Below are 16,151 nucleotides of genomic sequence, written 5' to 3'. Positions count from 1 at the left end.
TAGATTTCAAACTTACAGCAAAATCTAAGAGTAATGAAATGATTGTTTGAAAGTTCTCAGTCTTTGGATGTTAACTGGCACTGCTTAGCAAAGCTACATGAACTTGACATAGAACGCTAATCATCACTGCTCTTAAGAGCCTGGACTTAGCATCTTGCTAATGATTTGATGATTTCCATAAGTCCTGGTTCTAGACCAGCACCTCCTCACTCACTCTTTAAATTTTTCTTAATTGCTCAGTACATTTTTAAGATGAGTTGAATATGAATCATCCCAGCATAAAGACAAATATTCTTTTATACCCAGATGTTACTTTTTATCATTTTATTTACTGTGATGTTAATTTAGTTCTTCAAAAAGAGGGAAGTGGGCCTGGACATAATATTTAATGAGCTGTGTTTCTAATTATAGTTATGAGTTATTAATATGAAATTAATTTTATTGCTTTTGATAAACAATCCCCAAAATAACTGCTTTATAAACAGTAATCTTTCCTCTCTTAGTCAGAAATAAAGATTTATGTTTTCCCATGAGTTTGTCTAATAGAGTACTGTTTCTATTAGAAAAAGTCTAGTTGAGTAGGTTTTTGGTTTTTTTGTTTTTTTAATTGGCCATTGAGACCTTCCAACTACTTTGAAATTTTTGCATTTTGTGGGAATTAAATGATGAGAACACATGGACACATAGAGGGGAACAACAGACACTGGGAACTGTCAGAGGATAGAGAGTGGGAGGAGGGAGAGGATCGGATCAAGAAAAAATAACTAATGGTTACCAGATATAGTACCTGGGTGACAAAATAATCTGTGCAACAAACCCCCATGGCATGAGTTTACCTGTAAAACAAACCTGCACATGTACCCCTGAACTTAAAATAAAAGTTAAACTTAAAAAAATTGCATTTTTATGTATTTTATAATTTGATATAAGTAGCCTTATATTATTATTTGAACAAAACAAGGTATTTTTAAAAACATAATTTCTTCCTTTTCATTGTCATATGATTATATCATCTCCTCTTCCAGGGGAGAAGGGAAAGATAGCGAAACTCTTTATATCAAGGTTATAAGCATGAATATTACATTCAAATATTTCTATTAAAACTTTACTTGTGTAACTGCAGTGTTCTAGTACAGTAGCAAGAGTAATTATTTATACATCCTTGGATTTAAGACAGTATGTTAAAAATTATACAGCAAGAATGTTGCAAGGGCTATTAGTTCCAACTTATGTAGGAAATTGTAAATAGCATAACCCTAGAAAAAATTATGACATATTTTATTACAAATCAATTTCCATGTGCCAATATGTGCAGTAGAAACTACATGTTGGGAATATAAGGAGTCTAGAGAAGGGAAGATGCATCGTCTTGGATCTGTTGCAGCTACTTAAATAATTGCCCTCATGTGAGTGTTTGGGTTATACATTGGCATAAAACCAATAATTGAAATACTTCCAACTTTCTTCAGTGTAGAGTCATTGACCCAGGGAGCTGTATGCTTACTGATGTCAATATCAACACAAGCTCATTGTGTATATAAAGTAGAAAAGAGGTTCTGCATACGTGTGTGCCTATGAGCTTTTATGCATATGTAATGTCTGGCTTTTGGAGAAGCAGATTGCTAACACAGGAAAAGCACAGGACAAGGACAATATTTTCACGTGTTCTAGTTTTGAGTCCCATTAAGTGGATATGTGCCCCTGAGTAAACGATTCAAAAATTCTTTCTGACCCCTAATTTCCCTCCCTATCAAAGAAGTTAATAGACCTGCCTTATCCACTTTAGGGGAGTATAAAATGATGCATAGAAAGAGTTATACAAAAGATAATTTTTAAATAATTTCTCTTCATTTCGGAATTAAAAATGGGAAAATATTCAACAAAACCTTGTAAGTTACTCAGTCGTCATTATTTCACATTTAAGAGGAAAGACTCAGAGAAGATAAATGACTTGACCAGGGTGATAATATTCAGTTATAGATCTTATGGTTTTCTGATCCAGAAGTGTTTCAGAATTGTAATTTTTATATTTATTCCAGTTGTGTGGGTCTTTTTCTTTGGCAAAATACCTAATTATATTTCCATATTACTTACAAAGATCTAGTATACTAGAAGGAATAGAAATACATTAAATCCCTGTTTATGTAATTCAACATTTTATTCTTGTGTTGAATATTTCATAAAGGCTTCTGACAAGAAAAAGAAATATCTGATTTGTTTCAGCTAATGATTAAATGGTAAAAAGTAGAGTACCTCAAAGAAGGAAGGGGGCCAGTTACAGTGCCTCATGCCTGTAATCCCAACACTTTGGGAGGCTAAGATGGGAGGATTGCTTGAGCTCAGGAGTTTGAGACCAACCTGGCCAACATTGCAAAACTCCATCTCTACTAAAAATACAAAAATTAGCCAGGTGTCTTGGTGCATGCCTGTAGAACCAGCTACTGGGGTGCTGAGGTGGGAAGATTGCTTGAGCCCCGGAGGTGAAGTTTGCAGTGACCCAAGATGGTGCACTGCAGAAAAGGAAAGAAGGAAAGAAGGAAGGAAGGAAGGAAGGAGAGGAAGGGAGGGAGGGAGGGAGGAAGGAAAGAAGGAAGGAAGGAGAGGAAGGAAGGAAGGAAGGAAGGACGGAGAGGAAAGAAGGAAGGAAGGAAGGGGAGGAAGGAAGGAAGGAAGGGGAGGAAGGAAGGAAGGGGGGAAGGGAGGAAGGAAGGAAGGGGGGAAGGAAGGAAGGAAAGAAGGAAGGAAGGAAGGGCAGGAAAGAAGGAAGGAAGGGGAGGAAGGAAAGAAGGAAGGAAGGGAGGGAGGGAGGGAGGAAGGAAATGAAAGGCAAAGAGCTTATATAATCTATAGACTAAACATTGAAATCTGTTAGTGAAGATTTAATTTGTCATGCTCTTTCTTTTCAAATACTTTTGTATAAGGGAGCAGTACATAGAATTTGGTATTCTTCTGTCCTTCAGAAAAGTTTTTATCATCTATGTCAATCTTTCTTGTCAATAATGGGTAGGTGTAATTCTTGCTTAAGATTAAATGGAATTTTTAAGTCATTATCTGATTTAAATAATACTTTAATCCTTTTATTAAATAAATCAGAACAATCTACAATGCAGCCTAGCACACATTTATATATTCATTAGTTTGGCCAAAGTCATTTGAGCACCTACCATATTACTTACTCTGTTACATGTTTTTATGGATGCAAATGTGAACCAGAGGGATAACCTGTCCTCAGGAAACTCATAGTTTAATGTAAGAGAATAAAAAGAACACAAGCAGACATAACATAACGTAAAAAGCATGAAATACTTTTTTAAGAAAGCAATAAGCTAGTTCTTTAAGCCTAGATAGGTTTTGTACCTGTAATTGGTAGCATAACAAAGGTACAGCAGTGGCAAAGCAAGTAGGTGTAAGTGGAAAATAGACTTTCTAAAAGCAACTGGTGGAAATAACTATTTTCCAATTGCTTTTTGGACCCTGACCCTTCATACCCCCAACCCCCTACCCCTGCCCCATATACCATGTTTGAATTATGTTGCCCAGTTTCATTTTTTACCATGAGAGAAGTACAGAGAGTTAAATTGGCAATGTAAGAAATTCTGTATCATTTGGTTATGTCCTCAAAAAAGCACAGAAAATTCTCTTTGAATGTATTAAAATAGGTATTTTTAAAACACAGCAGCCAATGTTTGTAGAATATATTATTGCTTTGCTTTAAGGAAAAAAGCAATTTTACCTACCGTAACTAAAGCAAGGAAGCCTCCAAGGATAAAGTTAAGTTCCTGTACCACTACAGAGTTTTAATCTTACCTTCTCTATCAACAGCTTGCATCTCACAGGTGGGGTTAAATCAGTGTGAGAAAGAAGAGGAGCTAAAAAGTGGCTATACACATTACTAGAGTTGAAAAACGAAACATCTAAAATGTTACAACGCCATAAATATTTTTAACCTATTTTCTATCATTATTATTTTGGATCTAGTGAGATTCTATAATGTCTTCAAAACTAGCTGTAGTACAGTCTATTTGTTTCTGGGAAACAAGGTGAGATTTCAGGACAATCAATGCTGATATTGCTCCAAGATGCCTAAAGAAAAGAGAAAACTGTATGGATTACTACAGCTCAAACTCTTTACACTTGGTGTTTGTGCTGGGAAATTTGGAAGACTAGATTTTATGTTCAGTTTCATTTACCTTTTATATTTATAGAGAGCAAAAATGGAAGAAAACATTTCTGCATTTTAAAAATATGAAAATAACTGTGGCAGTTTTTTATTTAGATACAATTTATTGTGTGGCTAGATTGCAAAACTGAAGACTCTTAGAGAATGAGCACCCAAATGTGTGACTCTGCACATTCGCTATGGAGACACATATGTACTCAGTGGTCAGTATTTGCTGGAGCAATGAATAGAGGTGTCCACATCAGCCTCTATACAAAGCACAGATCCCCACTATAAATGTGAGACTGCCCTTTAACACATGATACACTCTGATATGGTTTGGCCCCGTGTACGCACCCAAATCTCATCTCACATTGTAATCCCCATAATCCCCATGTGTCCAGGGAGGGACGTGGTGGGAGATTTGGGTTGGATCATGCAGGTGGTTTTCCCTATGCTGTTCTCATGATAGTGAGTGAGTTCTCACAAGATGTAATGGTTTTACAAGTTTTGACAGTTCCTCCACACACTGTCTCTCGCTGTCTGTCTCTCTCCCTCTCTCTGTGTGTGTGTGTGTGTGTGTGTGTGTGTTTCTCTCTCTTTCTCTCTCTCTTTTTCACCTGCTGCCATGTAAGACATGCCTGCTTCCCCTTTGGCCATGATTGTAAGTTTCCTGAGGCCTCTCCAGCCATGAGGAACTGTGAGTCAGTTAAACCTCTTTTCTTTATAAATTACCCAGTCTTGAGCAGTTCTTTATAACAGTACGAGAATAGACTAATACACACTCTTTGACACTCTGACCTAACTTGGTAGGGGAAGCACCAGAATTGGTTAATAATAGTGATGGTAGAGTCCATCATATTCAGGTACATGTATGTACCAATAACTCTAAAGTGTTAGTTTATTTTAACTTCATGTTATATTAAGATGATACAAAGATTGAGAAGGACCTTTAACAAGCTATAATGAGTATACGGTGTGTTTTGATATTAGTCAGTGGCCCCTATTTACAAAGCCATATACACTCCTTAATAATAGAGATGCTACTATGTGACAGTTTTATTCCTAATACCTATCGAAGTACCTGAAACACAGATAACCCCTCAAATATTTTTAAATAAATACATAAATTAATGAACAAATAAATAAAATTAAAATGTGTAATTATCAATAAAGTTATGAGAATAGTTCCTTCCAGTATCCAGTTCTCTTCCATATATTTCAGGTTTTGGAATCTGTATCTCATGCCTATTCTTGAAGACACTTTAATGTAACCAAGGCTCTGAGAAATTCTCAGGAAAGGTACCTCTTCAACTTTTCTATCATGTCTTAGTTTGTAGAAAGGGATCGATATTCTTTAGTTCTGGCAAGTGCATTTTCTCCTGCAGCCCAAGACAATTGAGAGGATAGGTGGGCTGAAGATAAGCGTGGAAGGCAGAATCCTTTTTAGGGGAAATTATCTCTATTTGGAGTCTTTATTGAAAATTAATCTACTATTTTCCACATCATAAAACCTTCTATATGGTCAAGAAGTAAGATGGCTCACTCAAACAGTTGAGAAGAGTTTGATAAAGAACTATGAGCGAAGGCAGAGTTTTAGGAAACCATTGAGGGAAAGAGTGGTACTCAGGGCTAGTGACAGTAGCATGGTTATATCTAGGACTGAAGGGGCAATCACACAAGGATGGTTGTAAGGGAACACAGCCTGACAGGAGCCGTGACCCGTGGTAGAGGGACATGGGCAACATACAGCAGCCCAAAAGGGAGGGTCCCAGCAAAATAAACAATCATTCTCTCCTCCCACCTGGAGATCTTCCATCAGTATTAATAAGAAGCCAGAAGGTGAGGAAGTCTTTAATAAGTCCATGAGGTCATTCTCCCCAGATCACAGTGTGTCCGGAGTTGGTTCCTTCCGGTGGGTTCATGTTCTCACTAACTTCAAAAATAGAGCCGCAGACCTTTGCTGTGAGTGTTACAACTCTTAAAGATGGCACAGACCCAAAGAGAGTTAGTGGTAGCAAGGTTTATTGTGAAGAGTGAAAGAACAAAGCTTCCACAGCATGGAAGGGGACCCAAGCAGGTTGCCTGCTGACTGGAGTGGCCAGCTTTTATTCCCTTATTTGTCCCCTCCCATGTCCTATTTCTGTCCTATCAGAATGCCCTTTTCTCAATCCTCCCAGTGATTGGTTACTTTTAGAATCCTGCTGATTGGTGCCGTTTTTACAGAGCGCTGATCGGTGCATTTTACAATCCTCTTATAAGACAGAAAAGTTCTCCAGTCTCCACTCCACCCAGGAAGTCCAACTGGCTTCACCTCTCAATGGGTCTGAACAAGCAAGAGTCAGCCATCTCACTAGACATTACTTCCCACCAATCTACCTCCACTCCCACCCTAGGCCCCATAGTAGTTAAGGGGGATCTTCAGAGAAATGTAGCATTTTTACGATGTGGGTAATCCTATGATTTAAGAAAATATGACTAACTCAATTCTGACTTCCAGAACAGATCAATGGAGAAGTGATTACTCACAATCCAAAAGAATTTACACAGAACTCCTTTTACAAAGAGCTCCCTTAATGAAGTTATGAAACGGGTTTAAACAATTTTAGGGAACACATCATTTACAGAGTTCCGGTAAGTGGAAATCTGCTGCTCATACACTTAGCAAACCTTTGTGAATTATATATTCCAGTTTCTATGACTCTCTCAGCTATTTTAGATGACTTACTGCCAAAACAATGTAGTCTTCTTGCTTATTTTGCTTTTATTCCTAGTACTAGCTAAATGCCTTATTTATGGAAGTAAGTGTTTAACAGTCTTTCATCTGTTTTTCTTTCGTGTCGAATCATAATAGGGTGAAAAAGGAGGCTATCATGACTTCAGAAATAAGAGAATAGAACACTTGTCTTCTTTGACTTCTTTTTTTATTTTTTTAGACGGAGTCTCACTCTGTCGCCCAGGCTGGAGTGCAGTGGCGCGATCTCGGCTCACTGCAACCTCCGCCTCCCGGGTTCAAGTGATTCTCCTGCCTCAGGCTTCGGAGTAGCTGGGATTATAGGCTCCCGCCACTACGCTCGGCTAATTTTTTGTATTTTTACTAGAGATGGGGTTTCACCAGGTTAGCCAGACTGATCTCAATCTCCTGACCTCCTGATCCGCCCACCTCGGCCACCCAAAGTGCTGGGCTTTTCTTTGACTTCTTGATGGTTGAAGTATAGGCTAACTCCCATGGTTTTCTCTACAATATTACAAAAACAGTAACTAATTGAAAAATGAAGAGAATATGACTGATATAAAAGCTACTTCTAGTAGTTTAGTGATATTCCTTTATTAAGAAAAGTGTGATGGAATAAAGGCCCAAGATTAAAATGAAACAGAGGGATTCCCTAGGAATTGTAACCCCAGAGGTTTGTGGATTTTCAGTGGTAAAGTTATTTTTCCCTGACTCTTTGTCATGCCTCCCTTTACAGTAATTCCATTTTGCTCTTAATAACAAACATTAGTTTTGACTATTATGCAATTTCTCTTTTATTTCTTTCAGAAAATGGAAGATTTCTCCTTAAAAGACAAGGAGAGAGAAATATGCCAAAAATGAGAATAGGGAGTAGAGGCTAAAACCAAAATTAGTATTCAGAAATTCCAAATGATGCTGAAATTCCCAGAGGGAAGTATTTATTTATATAAGTATATTCGGTTAATTATTTATAGAAATAAAACTCAGGAAAATTCCACTCTCACTGTTTTTATCTGCGTACACTGTCCCTAGAGGGCTTGTATGTGGGTTTCCATTCTCAGAATCAGAAAGTCCCTGTTTGTTCTTGTCCTTGTTATCATTTTATTTTAAAATAAAATTTGTGAGAGTAGTGATCACACTAATTTTTCTCTGTGTTTAGAAGGCCCGCTATTTTAAAGACTGATTATTCATATTTTTAAAAATCACATTTTTTTCATATATATATGAAAGACATAAATTTGGAATGCTTTAATAAAGTTCAAAAGTCAGGATATGTGCTCATTAGCCTGACATCATCAGCTGAAATGACGCCATTCGCATCCAAGACTTAATGCACTTGCTGTCGATGTTTGATGTATGCCAGGCACAACCTTATTCTCCACAAAAAGCCAAAGAAAGACCCAAGTAATATCAAACTCAGAGAATGGGAGGCAAGAAAAGGAGAGCGTGAAGGTAATCATTTATTTAAAACATATGAAGCTTGGAATTTTCTTTTTGCAATAAAAGAGGAGCGAGGCGGTGTTAAAATGTAGCAGGTTTTTGATGGTAAAAGCATTCTAAAAATATCAAGTGTTTTATGACAATATTTCCCAGAAAATTATAGCATTCCCCAGGCAAGAAAGGCACTTCCTGCATGAGTAGTTTCCACTTTTGTACACTCCATTTCTTTTTTCTGTGATTTAAAAAATTTCCATCCGAAAAGTTATAATTTTATAATGGCCACTCAAGTGGAAAGTATTAAGAGGAATCATCTAATGCTAATAAAAATAAGAGTCAAGGGTACAGATCACTCCCACTCACTCTCACATTTTAATGCAATGGCCTTTAGGGATCACTCTGAAACTTTATCATGAAAGAGCATAATGGTAGCCATTACCTATTCAAAAGCAAATGTGAAAACATGGTGGTCTAAAATACTTTATTAAAAAGATTTAGGCTTGTAACAGAGACACACAGCCTTATTGTGCCCTTTGTATAACCAATAATCTCCAGTTCAATCCACTGAAGCAATATTTTACTTAAAAGATTAGGTTTGTATCAACACTCCCTTTATAGTACCTTAATAATACCAATAATCCCTAGTTCCATCAGTTGGCTTAAAGAATTTTCACTTTAGGAAAAATAAAAAAACAATTATTGTTTTTATTGTTATCAAATAGGAAGGCCATTGCCATCCTTATTACGTACATCTTTCTAGTCTGATGTAAATTGCATGCAAAACCCAAACATGAGCAAGATTGTGATTCAAAATCTTTAAGTGTGTTGAACAGGGTCCCACACTGACAGTGTTCATTTTCATATTTTCTGGAACAATTCAAAGATTACTCAATTCTAAGAGAAAATGATAGGGAAAGCAAGCCAGAATTCTGGGCCGAAAATTGCTTTCATTCTTCAAAACATGGCCTTCTATGTGTTGCAATTGAGTGCCTGGAGACGTCAAAAGGGAAAGAGAAAGATGCTTACCAAAGTATGAAACCACTTTGGAGAGAATGACATACAGATAGGCTGTGAAGGTGTTATCCTCATAACAGAGGACACCCTTGAAAGAATTATTTATAGCTGTATTGTTCAAAGCTTTGCCAATCTTAATGTCAGCTGTGGTTTTTTCTTCTGAAACTCTACCAAAACATAGTACTAATCTCTAAAATGATATGTAGTTAGATGGATTTGTGACTATACTCTAAAATGGTATGTTGAAGCACTTATAGTCTCTGCCCCAAATACAAAAGGATGTGAGAACATCAGAAATATGATGGAAATTGCCATTGAAACGAGTTAAGGCCTACCCTCTGGTGACTTAGAGCTTTTGTGAACAGGAATATTTCAGTTGTAGAATTGGCAGAGAAAGTCAGCAGTAATGGGTAACCTTTGACAAGGAAAGGGAAACAATGATCTGGGGCCAGTGCCAAAAGAGAGAAGGACTGGGACTCAAATGAGAATAACTGAAAAGAAAATTCCTAGGCTTAGCACATGCATTAAAATTCTAGGAAATGCTAAGAGACTAAAAAAAGAAGTAAGGGTATCTCAAACCTCACTATACTGCATGAAAAAATGAACAAGCCATTGGTGAGTTTTTCCAAGAATTTTGAGTCTATATGTAGATGATGCTATTGATTTTTTATAATTTAGGTAGTATTTCCCCCACCACCTTTTTTGGTTTTTGTTTGTTTTTTAGAGACAGGGCTTTGCTCTGTCACCCAGGCTGGAGTGCAGTAGTTAGAACTAGAGGCATGCACCACCACACCCAGATAATTCTGTTTTATTATTGTTTGTAGAAATAGGGTGTATTAGTCCATTCTTACATTGCTATAAAAAATACTTGAGACTGAATAATTTATAAAGAAAAGAGGTTAAATTGGCTCATGGTTCTACAGGCTGTTCAGAAAGCATGGCAGCATCTGTTCAGCTTCTAGGGAGGCCTCAGGAAACTTACAATCATGACAGGAAGGTGAAAGGGGAACCAGTGCTTCACACCATAGCTGGAGCAGGTGGAAGAGAGGGCGAAAAGAGGTGCTACAGACTTGTAAACAATCAGATCTTGTGAGAATTCTATTATGAGAACAACACTAGGGGGGATGGCACTAAACCATTAGAAACTGCCCCCATGATGCAATCACCTTCCACTAGGCCCCACCTGCAACATTCAACATGCGATTTGGGTGGAGACAAATCCAAACCATATCACAGGGTCTCCCTACGTGGCCCCAGCTGTTCTTAACTCCTGGTATCAAATGATCTTATCTCCTTGGCCTTCCAAAGCACTGGGATTACAGGTGTGAGCCATGATGTCTAGCCAAATTTCCATTTAATTAATATTTTAGTTGTGACTAGTAGTAGTTATTCCCAAAGGTACTATGAATGGGGAGGTGGAGGAAATATGCTATCTAGCAATATTCCATAAAATTAATTATCTGGCTGAATTTAGGAAAAAGTGTAAAGATGGGTACATTATATATTGTATATATATTTAAATCCAAGGTTGATAGTTACTGCTATCAGTGCTTTCATATTCATCATCCTTATAGACCAAGTCACGAAGAATGTAAGTCATTTATTTAACTGATATTACAAACATTCTAAGTGACCCCAATTAAAATCACACTATTATATTCAGATTCAAGCCCCAGATCCCTCATGCAATTTATCATGAATTATATAGTCCAAGGTGTGGGAAGGAATTTGCATACATCACTATGGAAAAGCTATTAATGATAGTTTGGTTAGGTTTAAAACCTATCTTGTTGGTCTCAAAAAAGATAAAATATGAATTCTCTTTATAATAAATCTGAATTCTAGAAAGAGGGTCCAAAACTATGACACACATACATGAAAACATTTAGAGTGGGATTTTAAATACATGATTTGTTAAGCTGGTACTCACCAGGAAGCAGTATGGATACTCTAAAGACATGACAGTCTGTTCAACAAGGCATCTGAGGAATTGTCCGTGTAAGATAAGCTAGAACAATATATGAACTTACTGGATTTGTAGCCAGTTGAAAAAATCTTATGTAAAGAGGATTAAGACAACGTACAGGTTATTTTCTATTGGAACAGCAAGACTCACTATTTCTTCTTGTTTTATATTTCTATATAAGTACACAGATGATAACAAATCATCCAGAATTATCAAGAGTCAAGATGAAGGCCAAAACCAGCAAGGTAAAATTTAATAAATGTAATATTCTGCATTACTCTTCAAGTAAATTAGTTAAATAATTCACTTAGAAAAAGAAATAAGCATTTCAGTTATCTAAAACTCAGTATAAGCCAATATATGCAACTGGTTACCAAAAACATTCATAAACTCCTAATCTATACTAAAAGAGGAAAGAATGAACTTAGACCTGTGCACTCAATATTGGTCAGATCATATGTAGTGTATTTTGTTAATATATGTATTTTTTTATTTTTGTGAGTACATAGTAGGTATATACACTTATGGGGTACATGAGATGTTTTGATAAAGGTATGCAATGTGAAATAAGCACATCATGAAGAATGGTGTATCCATCCCCTCAAGCATTTATCCTTTATATTACAAACAATCCAATTATACTCTTATAGTTATTTTTAAACGTACAATTAAGTTATTATTGACTGTAGTCACCCTGTTGTGCCATCAAATAGTAAATATTATTCTTTCTTTCTATTTTTTTGTACCCATTAAACATCCACACTTCCCCACCTATACACCTAGTACTCTTTTCATCCTCTGGTGACCATCCTTCTAGTCTCTATGTTAATCGGTTGTTTTGTTTTTTAGATCCTACAAATAAGTAAAGACATGCAATGTTTGTCTTTCTGTGCCTGGCTTCTTTCACTTAACATAATAATCTCCAGCTCCATTCATATTGCTGCAAATAGCTGGATCTCATTCTCTTTTAAGGATGAATATTTACTCTTTTAAGGATAAATATTTGCTCTCTTAAGGATGACTATTTACTCTATTGTGTACATGTACCACATTTTCTTTATTCATTCATCTGTTGATGGATGCTTCGGTTGTTTCCAAATCTTAGCTATTGTAAACAGTGCTGCAAAAAACATAAAGGTTCATATATCTCTTCTACTGACTGATTTTCTTTCTTTTAGATATATACCCATCAGTGGGATTGCTGGATCATATCGTAGCTCAGTTTTTAGTTTTAGGGTTTTTGTTTGTTTTGTTTTTGTTTTTGTTTTTGTTTTTGAGACAGAGTTTCGCTCTTGTCGCCCAGGCTGGAGTGCAATGGTGTGATTTTGGCTCACTGCAACCTCCGCCTCTGGGTTCAAGTGATTCTCCTACCTCAGCCTCCCGAGTAGCTGAGATTACAGGCATGCCCCACCACGCCCAGCTAATTTTTGTATTTTTAGTAGAGACAGGGTTTCACCATGTTGGCCAGGATGGTCTCAATCTTTGACCTCGTGATCTGCCCTCCTCGGACTCCCAAAGTGCTGGGATTAATGGCGTGAGACACTGCGCTGGGCCAGTTTTTAGTATTTTTGAGGAACCTCCAAACTGTTCTGCATAGTGGTTGTACTGGTTTACATTCCCATCAACAGTGTACATGGGTTCCCTTTACTGCACATCCTTACCAGAATTTGTTATTGCCTGTCTTTCGAATGTAATCCATTTTAACTAGGGTGAGATGATATCTCATTGTAGTTTTGATTCGCATTTCTCTGATGATAAATGATCACTGGACACCTTTTCATATGCCTGTTTGCCATTTATATGTCTTATTTCGAGAAATGTCTATTCAAATATTTTGCTCATTTTTTAATTGGATTGTTAGATTTTTTTCCCATAGAGATACTTGAGGTTCTTATATATTCTGGTTATTAATCCCTTCTCAGATGGGTAGTTCACAAATATTTTCTCCCATTCTGTGTGTTGTCTCTTCAATTTGTTGATTGTGTCCTTTTTTGTGCAGAAGTCTTTTAACTTGATGTGATCCCATTTGTTCATTTTTGCCTTGGTTGCCTGTGCTTGTGGGGTGTTGCTCAAGAATCTTTGTCCAGACCAATGTCCTGGATATTTTCTTCAATGTTTTCTTGTAGTAGTTTTATAGTTTGAGGTATTAGATTTAAATCTTTAACCCATTTTATTTGATTTTTTAATATGGTGAGAGACAGGGGTCTAGTTTCATTCTGCATCTGGGTATCTAGTCTGGCACTATTTATTGAAGAGACTGTCATTTCCCTAATGTATATTCTTGGCACTTTTGTCAAAAATGAGTTCACTGTAGGTGTGTGGATTTTTTTCTGCGTTCTCTATCCTGTTTCATTGGTCTATATGTCTGTTTTTACACCAGTACCATGCTGTTTGGATTACAATAGCTCTGTAGTATACTTTCAAGTCAGGTAATGTGATTCTTCCAGTTTTGTTATTTTTGCTTAGGATCATTTTGGCTATTCTGTGTCATTTGTGGTTCTATGGAAATTTTAGGATTGTTTTCTCTAGTTCTGTGAGGAATGCCATTGGTATTTTTATAGGGATTGCATTGAAACTGTATATTTCTTTGGGTAGTATGGACATTTTAACAATATTTATTCTTTCAATCCAAGAACATGAAATAATTTTCCATTTTTTTGTTTCTTCTTCAATTTCTTTCATCAGTGTTTTATAGTTTTCATTATAGAGATCTTCCACTTATTTTACTAATTCCTTGGTAAGGAATTATCACATTATAAATGAGATTACATTTTTAATTTCTTTTCCACATTATTCACTGTTGACATATAGAAATGTTACTGATTTTTGTATGTTGATTTTGTATCCTGCCACTTTACTGAATTTGTTTATCAGTTCTAATAGCTATTTTGTGGACTGTTTAGGTTTTTCCTAATACAAGATTATGTCATCTGCAAACAAGGATATTTGATCTCTTCCTTTGCAATTTGGATGCCCTTTATATCTTTCTCTTGTCTGAGTTCTCTAGGTGGGACTTCCGGTATGATGTTGAATAACAGTGATGAAAGTGAGCATCCTTGTGATGTTCCAGATCTTAGAGAAAAGGCTTTCAGTTTTACCTCATTCAGTATAATACTAACTGTGGGTCTATCATATATGGCTTTTATTATGTTGAGATATGTTCCTTCTATACCCAGTTCTTTAAGTTTTTTCTAATCACAAAGCAATGTTGAATTTTTTCAAATGTTTTTTCAGCATCAATTTAAATGATGATATGGTTTTTATCCTTCATCCTGTTGATATGATGTATCACATTGATTGATTTGTGTATGTTGAACTATCCTTGAATCCCAGGGATAAATCCTACCTGGTCATAATGAATGATCTTTCTAATGTATTGTTGAATTTGTTTTACCAGTATTTTGTTCATGATTTTTGCATCAATATTTGTCAGGTATATTGACCTGTAGTTTTGTTTTGTTTTGTTTTGTTTTGTTTTTGATGTGTCTTTGCCTGGTGTTGGCATCAGGGTAATACTGGCCTTGTAGAATGAGTTTGGAAGTATTACCTCCTCCTCTATTTTCTGGAAAAGTTTGAGTGAGATTGGTATTAGTTATTTAAATATTTGGTAGAATTCAGCAATGATGTCATTGAGTCCCAGATTTTCTTTATGGTTATTATCACTTTGAATAAACTTTCTACCTCTATCTCTTTCTCTGCCTCCTCTTTAAGGCCAATAACTCTTAGGTTTGCCCTTTTGAGATTATTTTTTAGATCTCATAGCTGTGCTTCTCTGTTTTTTAGTCTTGTCCTTTGTCTCCTTTGACTATGTATTTTCAAATAGCTTGTTTTCAGGCTTACTAATTCTCTCTTCTCCTTGATCAATTCTGCAATTAAATGACTTTGATTCTTAAGTATGCCAATTGCATTTTTCAGCTCCAGAATTTCTGCTTGATTCTTTTTATTTCAATTTCTTTGTTAAATGTATCTAATAGCATTCTGAATTCCTCCTCTGTGTCATCTTGAATATTTTTTAGTTTCTTTAACATAGCTATTTTAAATCCTGTCTCTGAACAGTCACACATCTCTGTTTCTCCAAGATTGGTCCCTGGTGCCTTATTTAGTTCATTTGGTGAGGACATCTTTTCCTGGATGGTGCTGATGCTAGTAGATGTTCTTTGGTGTCTGGCCATTGAAGAGTTAGGTGTTTATTGTAGTGTTCATTGTCTTGGCTTATTTGTACCCACTCTTTTTGTGAAGGCTTTTCACATATTTGAAAGGGCTTGAGTGTTGTGATATAAGCTGTTTCTGCTTTTGGAGGCACCCCAAGTCCCACAATACTGTGATTCTTGCAGACTTGTAGGGGTACCACCTTGATTGTCTTAGACAAAATGCGGGAGAATTATCTGTATTACTAAGCAGAGACTCTTGCTTGCTTCTCTTACTTTCTTCTAAACAAACAGTCTCATCTCTCTGTTCTGAGCCACCTAAAGCTTGTAGTAGAGTGACACAAGCACTCCCATGGCCACCACCACTATGACTGTGCTGGGTCAGATGTGAAGCCAGCACAGCCCTGGATCTCACACAAGAGATACTGTAACTACTCCCTGGCTACTGCCTATGTTCACTCAAGGCCCTGGGCCTCTGCATTCAGCAGGCAGCAAAGCCAGCCAGGCCTGTGTCCTTCCCTTCAGGGCAGCAAGCTCTCCCAGGCCCTGGGTGGGGTCCAGAGATGCTATCCAGGAGACAGGAACCAGAGCCAAAATCCCTAAAAGTCTACCTGGTGTTATACTGTATTGCAGCTGAGCTGGCACTCACATCACAAGATGCAGCTCTTCCCACTCTTTCCAAAGGTAGAGGAG

The sequence above is a fragment of the Pan paniscus genome, chromosome 2 (assembly GCF_029289425.2).
Source record: "Pan paniscus chromosome 2, NHGRI_mPanPan1-v2.0_pri, whole genome shotgun sequence".
NCBI lineage: Eukaryota > Metazoa > Chordata > Mammalia > Primates > Hominidae > Pan > Pan paniscus.
This window is presented reverse-complemented; position numbering follows the sequence as displayed.